At 45.6% G+C, this 6750-nt stretch overlaps 1 pseudogene; it reads right to left on the reverse strand.

The window, feature by feature from the left end:
- LOC123179808 (putative disease resistance protein RGA4) lies at positions 1–5421 on the reverse strand (annotated as a pseudogene).
- Positions 5422–6750: the final 1329 nt, after the last annotated feature.

Here is a 6750-nt window from a genome sequence, read left to right on the forward strand (position 1 = left end):
CAACCCCCTCGCCGCCGCCAGACGGGAAACTGAATGCCCACGTAAGCTTTCCAAATAGTACATCAGAATAGGGCAGACACCGTCTCGGGCTAGGATGAGTGATTCCAGGCAATGCAGGCCTGAAAACAATTCTCGGCCGACCGAGAGCGACTGCAAGTTGTACGAGGCAATTACAAGCCAGTATTCATTCCCCTAGCACTCTACCAAAGCAACCAGATCTTTGCCGATGCAGGCAGTCTGAGTAAGTACTACTAAGAAGGAATTAATAGATGGACATTCATGTATTTCGTCGATCCATGAGGAATTATGTCATGAACCACCAATGCCACACAAGAAAACCGCCACCTAAACACTCGACAAGTCATTTTAGGGAGACAAGGACAGTTATTCCCAGCCCAACAGCAGAAGGAGCATTACATATACCTCAGCCTAGAAATCTATATTTATATAGATGTTTCAGAATTCTTCTCTGCCCATATAAGCAAAGCAAGCACCAGGTTGACCGGAAGGGTGCAAATTTGAAATCCCCCAATTGACCAGCTAGCATTGCCGGCGTAGCATCCAAGGGGATAAAAATAACAGTTTACAAAGTTTCTGAACAAGCTAGCGGCCTAGCTCTGTCTGCAAAAGTATCTTCGGTATAATAGCTTCTAGCAACTAGCATACCCTCTAAGTCAGTGGGAGATTCAGGACCATCGGTTTCAGCAGGCTGCCTCCACTCACGGACAACTCTTGGTATTTCCTTCCATGTCTTTGGCTTAAATGGATTAAATTCCGTCACTGCACATTTCACAAATGATGTCAGAACAAACTTGTACCACTAAGCAACATGAAAAATTATACTATATGACATTGAAATGCAAACGTATACAAACATGTTGACGTGGTACAGTGGATGAGATAGATGACTGCAGTTCTTGGTTAAATGTGGTGAAGATTGTAAGTCATGCATACTACCATCATAATGGATATATCACACAGATGATGCCAGAACAAACTTGTACCAACTAATGCAACATGAAAAATTATACCATATGACAATGAAATATGGCGAACAAACGTGGTAATGATGGCATGGGTGGCTGTATTTGTTGGTTAAATGTGACAACGATAGAAAGACGTGCAACATACCTTCATAATGGGCCGCTATTTGTTTGAAGTAAATGCTGCCCAGTCGCTGCTGCAGGCATCCAGGGAGCTTCTTCAGAGCAGAACAGCCTTTAATACGAAGGTATCGGAGAGACCTGTATGCTTGTGGTTCATTCGGCAGGGATGCCAGGGTCCTACAGCTGTCAAGAAAAAGGGATTCCAATGATGGGGGGTGCTCTGCCGACAGAGGCTCCAACGATATCCACCCATTGCTCCTAAAAAGGTCCAGATGCTTGAGGGACATGGGCAGACGGAGAATCCCCCCTAGCATGCTATCACAGGAGTATATCTTTAAAGAATCGAGACGAGGAGGAAACGAATGCTCTCTTGCTGCTACTGCCGGCAGCTCTGGTACATTCGTGGATGCAGTGACTTGTGGTTTCTGGAGCCCATCTAGCTGACATGTCAGGACTTGAATACTACTGCACCTACCAATAAAGATTGTCTCTAAGGATGGAGGGAGATGTAGAACCACTGGTAAACTATCACAATCAAGTAACTTTAGATCTTCTAGGCATGGGCAAAAATGATTCATGGACTCTAATACAGCTGCAGGCATGATTGCCTCATCGCAAGAAGACCCTTGGAATAACTCTGACCTGCCCTGCTGCTTGCCAAATATGTACTCAAGCTTACTGCACTTAGAAATATTCATTCTCTTGGGAGATGCCGGGACGTCAAACATCTCTACCAAATTTGCACAAAAATCCAACTCAAGAGACTCCAGACTTGGCAGTTGTTGACTCCTTTCAGATGTTGATGACTCAAGAGGAGCTTCTGTGTATCCAGAAAGATTTCTGCAGTTTACAATCTTCAATTTCCTCAAGGATAACAAGCTTTGCAACACTTTCTCTGGCCAGTGGACAAGCACATCACATCCAATAATTTCCAAAGTTTGAAGATGTACAAAATTGTCCCAAGACTCTAGTGCACCTGATCCAAAGAATGGGCTCCAACAGTCTAATGCTAAGTTCATAAATGTGATAGGGGATATCTTGTTCCATTTCTCCTTGTCCACCTCTGATGTTGTTCCTGTGTACAGCCTCAGTGTCAGCTGGGTCAATGAACACAGATATCTGTCTACCCAATGGAAGATCTCTTTCTTGACATATTCAATCTCTAATATAATGAGTTTTGGTGCTTCAGGTAAATCTATCAGCTCTGGACATCTTTGAATTGATAATTTCTCAAGCCGGGGAAACAATATCTGTTCTCGAGTCTCTTCAACTGCACCCCATCTCTGAAAGCTCGCCAACTCTTCCAATTCAAGTACCTTCAGGGCAGGAAATGGTGAACGCGCCGGTCTATTGTCTGCACTACATGCTTCTTGAAGAAACGGTGCTTCAAGTCCTGCTATCAGTTTTCCACATTTCTTAATACACAACTGTGGTGCCTCAGGTAATGCTATCAACTTTCCACAATGCCCAATAGACAACTTCTCAAGCAGAGGAAATATTATCTGTTCCTCTTGCATCCCATTTATTTCCCACCATCTCTCAAGATCCAACAGATGTTCTAGCATAAGCACCTTCAGCTTTGGAAAAGTGAAGGATGTACCGCATCTGAACAAAAACTGCAATCTTTCACAATGAAAAAGATGGATCTCAACCATGTTTTGCAACATGCCCATGCACTCTCCTCCATAGGAATACGTCCTCAGAACCTGCAGCCCATCATGAGGTTTGAAATTGTCGAGCACCTTGCTGTCACAAACAGAAGTCCATCTTAATGTTAGTTCTCTGAGATCCTTCTTGTTTCCGAGGCTTGCCACTTCTGCTTCTGCATTTTCAACATTCTCTAAGTGGCGTAGCTCTAGATGACCACCAAGATTTAAATCCTGCAGCTCTGCAATATCACTACAATCAGGGCTCGTAACTGCTGCCACAAAACATGTAAGAGTCTGCAGCCTGGTGAGTTTTCCGAGTCCTGGAGGCATGCTCTTCAAGTTCTCACATCCATGAGTGTATAGGTGACGGAGGGAAGTCATATACTTCATTCCTCGGAAGTCGGTCAAGATCTGAGCAGTTGGAAAGGTCCAACGTTTGCAGGTTATATAGAATACTTTTACCTTCAGGAAGTGTGTCGATACAACTTTCTGAGAGATCGAGGTACCTTAGGTGATGCAGATACTTTGGTTTCAGTAGATATGATGTTGTCTCTAATGGTTTCACCAGAAGTAATTTTATATCTATACAGAGCTTCAAGGCATGCAAAGAGCTGTATTTTGAGATTTGCACAAAACTATCGGATAGAAGTGTTTGGATAGCAGGTGATCTTTTCTCCATAGAATCATTTAAAATACCATTGGTTACTTCACCTAGCAAAAATAAATGCCGCCCAGTATCTGGAAGCCACTTGGTTTGACTTTGTTCCTTAGTTGCAACAACACATTCCTTTCCCATAACAGACATTGCAATATCATGCATGAGATCATGGATTTTCCATGTAGTCATGGAATAATACCCCGAGACATCTTTACTTTTCTCTATGTCCATAAAAAATGACCTCGAGGCAAGCTCATGGAATAATACCCCGAGACATCTTTACTTTTCCATGTTTCAAGACTATCTTCTTCCTCTTCTGGGATAAAGCCATTTGCGATCCATAATCGAATCAGCTTCTCCACATCAATCTTGTAATCCTTGGGAAATATAGCACAAAAAGCAAAGCACTGCTTCATGTGTGATGGCAGGTCGTTGTAGCTAAGCTTGAGTATTGGCAAGATTCCAGTTTCCTCAGTGCAAATGCTGCTTCTAGATGCTATGGCCTTCCATTCTTTCACCGTGGTCTTGGTACGAAGTACAGAGCCCAGTGCACTTGCAGCTAAAGGAGAGCCACGACATCTGTTCACAATCTGATCAACCATCTCAACTAGCTCGGGAGCCTTTTCTTTCTTCGAATTGAATGCTCTAGCCTCAATAATTTCCTTTAAGAATCTGTCCTCCAAAGGACCGAGATTGTAGGGTCTATTTGCATCCATAATTTCAGGAACTTGTTTATCACGAGTTGTTGTCAATACTGCACTACCCATGCCACCATACTGCAAACAACCCTTCAAACTTTCCCACTTATGGACCTCTCTGTCCCAGACATCATCTAATACAAGGAGATATCTCTGCCCCCTGACTAATTTTTTAAGTCTATCCAGTGGGGGTTTATCTGTATTATCATTCTTTTCGGGAGATGCTTCAACTATACTCTTAGCCAGGGAGTTCACATCATAGGTATCAGAGACACAGACCCAGAGCAGCAACTGGAAATGCTTCTGAATTTCAGGATCATTGTATATGAGTTGCGCTAATGTGGTCTTGCCAAGGCCCCCCATTCCAACGATGGGAACAACTGCGAGATCTGCATTGCTAGCTTGACCAAGTAGTGTATCAACAATCTTCTTCTTATCTTTGTCTCTGGATCTACTGGCAATTTTTCGTGGGTCGATGATAACATAATCTGTGTGCCTGCACAACTTGGACACCGGCGGCTGTGGTTGATAGTTGAACTGAAGGCGCTGCATCTCTGTTATGAGGGCCTCAATGGACTGCAGAATATGACGAAGCTTGGGACCCATTCTGATACGGAATACAATGCGGTTGTGAGTAGGGAGGAGTTTTATCACATCAAAGCCAAGCTTGGTGAGGTGCCCATTCTTCTTGGCTTCACGGCGGAGTGCTTCGTACTTGAATTCATCAAAGACTTCACTTGCCTGATAAGCCACTGTCTTGAGCTCCTGGAGCCAGGCTTTTGCCCCTTCCTTGTGGGCCGTCGCCTTCTCCTCGGCGTCGCTGATGACGTCGAGGATGGCCCGAAGTTTGCGTTTGAGAATCCTGTGCTGCTCCTCCATTCCCTCCATCACCTTGTACTTCTCAAGGAGGGAGTTGGACGCCTTTTTCGTCAGCAAGGAAACCAGTGGCCCGACCGCGGTGGCCACCAGCGCCTCCATTGCAACACACAGAAGAAACTCCCCAAAAAGACGAGGCACAGCACAAGTGCACTGCAGAATTTAACAGATACGAGAATGGTGTGAGCAAGACACGTCTACAGCTCGAGGCCTGTTCTTGAACAAATCACACATAAAAAATCCAATCTTGCACAAATAGTTACCGGAAGAAGTGGAGCAGCAGCTGCAGCTCTGGTGTTGTAGAGTCAGCAGCAGCTCCAGAGCCTGGCCAGCGCAGAAGCAGGCGGTTACTCCTGCGAAGTTGTGGCAGGACTGTAGGCAAGCGGCTACTCCTCTGGGAAATGCTTGCAGGACCCTGAAGCAACCAATATAGATGACCCTTGTGTGGCCTTCCTCTCTGTGTCCCAACCACTCATACAGATGCTTCTGAAGCAGTCAATCCCGCCGGCGGCTCTCAGCTCAGTCAAGTCTTTGGCCTTGCATGTGCCGCTGCCGGCCCTTGGCTCAGTCAAGCCTTTGGCCTTGCATGCGGCACTTGCAGAACCACTTGTGCTAAAAAGCTGATAAGACATATGGGGGAACCACTTGCAGAACCACATGCAGCACATATTCATGGCGCTTGTGAAGACCAATGGGGGAGAAAATATGAAGATCGGCAAAGTGTGGGCTTGGCTTAAGGTTGGTCTCTCAAATATGGTGCGGGTCTCAAAAGATAGAGCCCAATTTTAATTAGGTGCTCGTGACGTAAACCTGATCATTAGTCAGCCAGGCCGGGTTTTGGGCCGGGCTTGCAAAAGCCTGACCTTGCAAAAAAGGGAGTGAGTATACTTATTTTTGTTGCGCCTGAAACTTTTTATCTATTCCAGTATTCCACCACTATGAAAATGTGACCTCAAAAATCGAGATTACCATCGAAATGAGCAAAAATTGTTAAACTCATATATGCGCACATTATTGTAACAAGGACATGTAGACATAATACACGTATCTTGAGATAGAGTTAGTTTGAGTAGGTTGTTAGTATCTAATCTATCTTCTTTCAACCGCATGATCTATCTCTATCTCTTCTTTCCTTGTACTCCAAGCTTGTATGCAGGATTCGGCCCTGCCTATAACATGGAGCCGTCGCTACCACGAAGGGTACGACGTTACAGCAACTCGCACATGGTAATGAGAGTCCATCTCTTCCATCGCATCTAGCTTCCATCCCTTCCACCACCTACGCTCGCTGCCATGGCTTCCTATGCCGCCACCGTAACCTCTGGTCTCTCTGGCCAAGTCATGGAAAAGCGTTCATCCTCTGGCGCACCCAAATCACACCGCAGATCAGAGGAGCGGGATTCTTCGGATATGTTGATGGAGCGAACCCGGAGCCGGCCAAACAAGTCGTCATCAAGGACAAAGATGGGAAGGAGGAGACCATCCCAAATTCCCTTCACGCCGTCTGGATCCGAGAGGATCAGCAGGTACTCGGCTATCTGTTGAACAATCTCATCAAAAAAGTTCTAGTGCAGGTTACCTCCATCGTCCATGCACATGAACTCTGGGCAGCCTTGGCGAGCATGTTCTTGTCCCAGTCGCTGTCGAGGGTCAACAACATCTGCATCGCACTAGCGAATGCACAGAAGGGCACACAGTCCGTGGCAACCTACTTCGCGCACATGCGCTCTCTGGCGGATGAGCTTGCTGCAGCAGGCAAACCT

The sequence above is a fragment of the Triticum aestivum genome, chromosome 1D (genome assembly GCF_018294505.1).
Source record: "Triticum aestivum cultivar Chinese Spring chromosome 1D, IWGSC CS RefSeq v2.1, whole genome shotgun sequence".
Lineage (NCBI taxonomy): Eukaryota > Viridiplantae > Streptophyta > Magnoliopsida > Poales > Poaceae > Triticum > Triticum aestivum.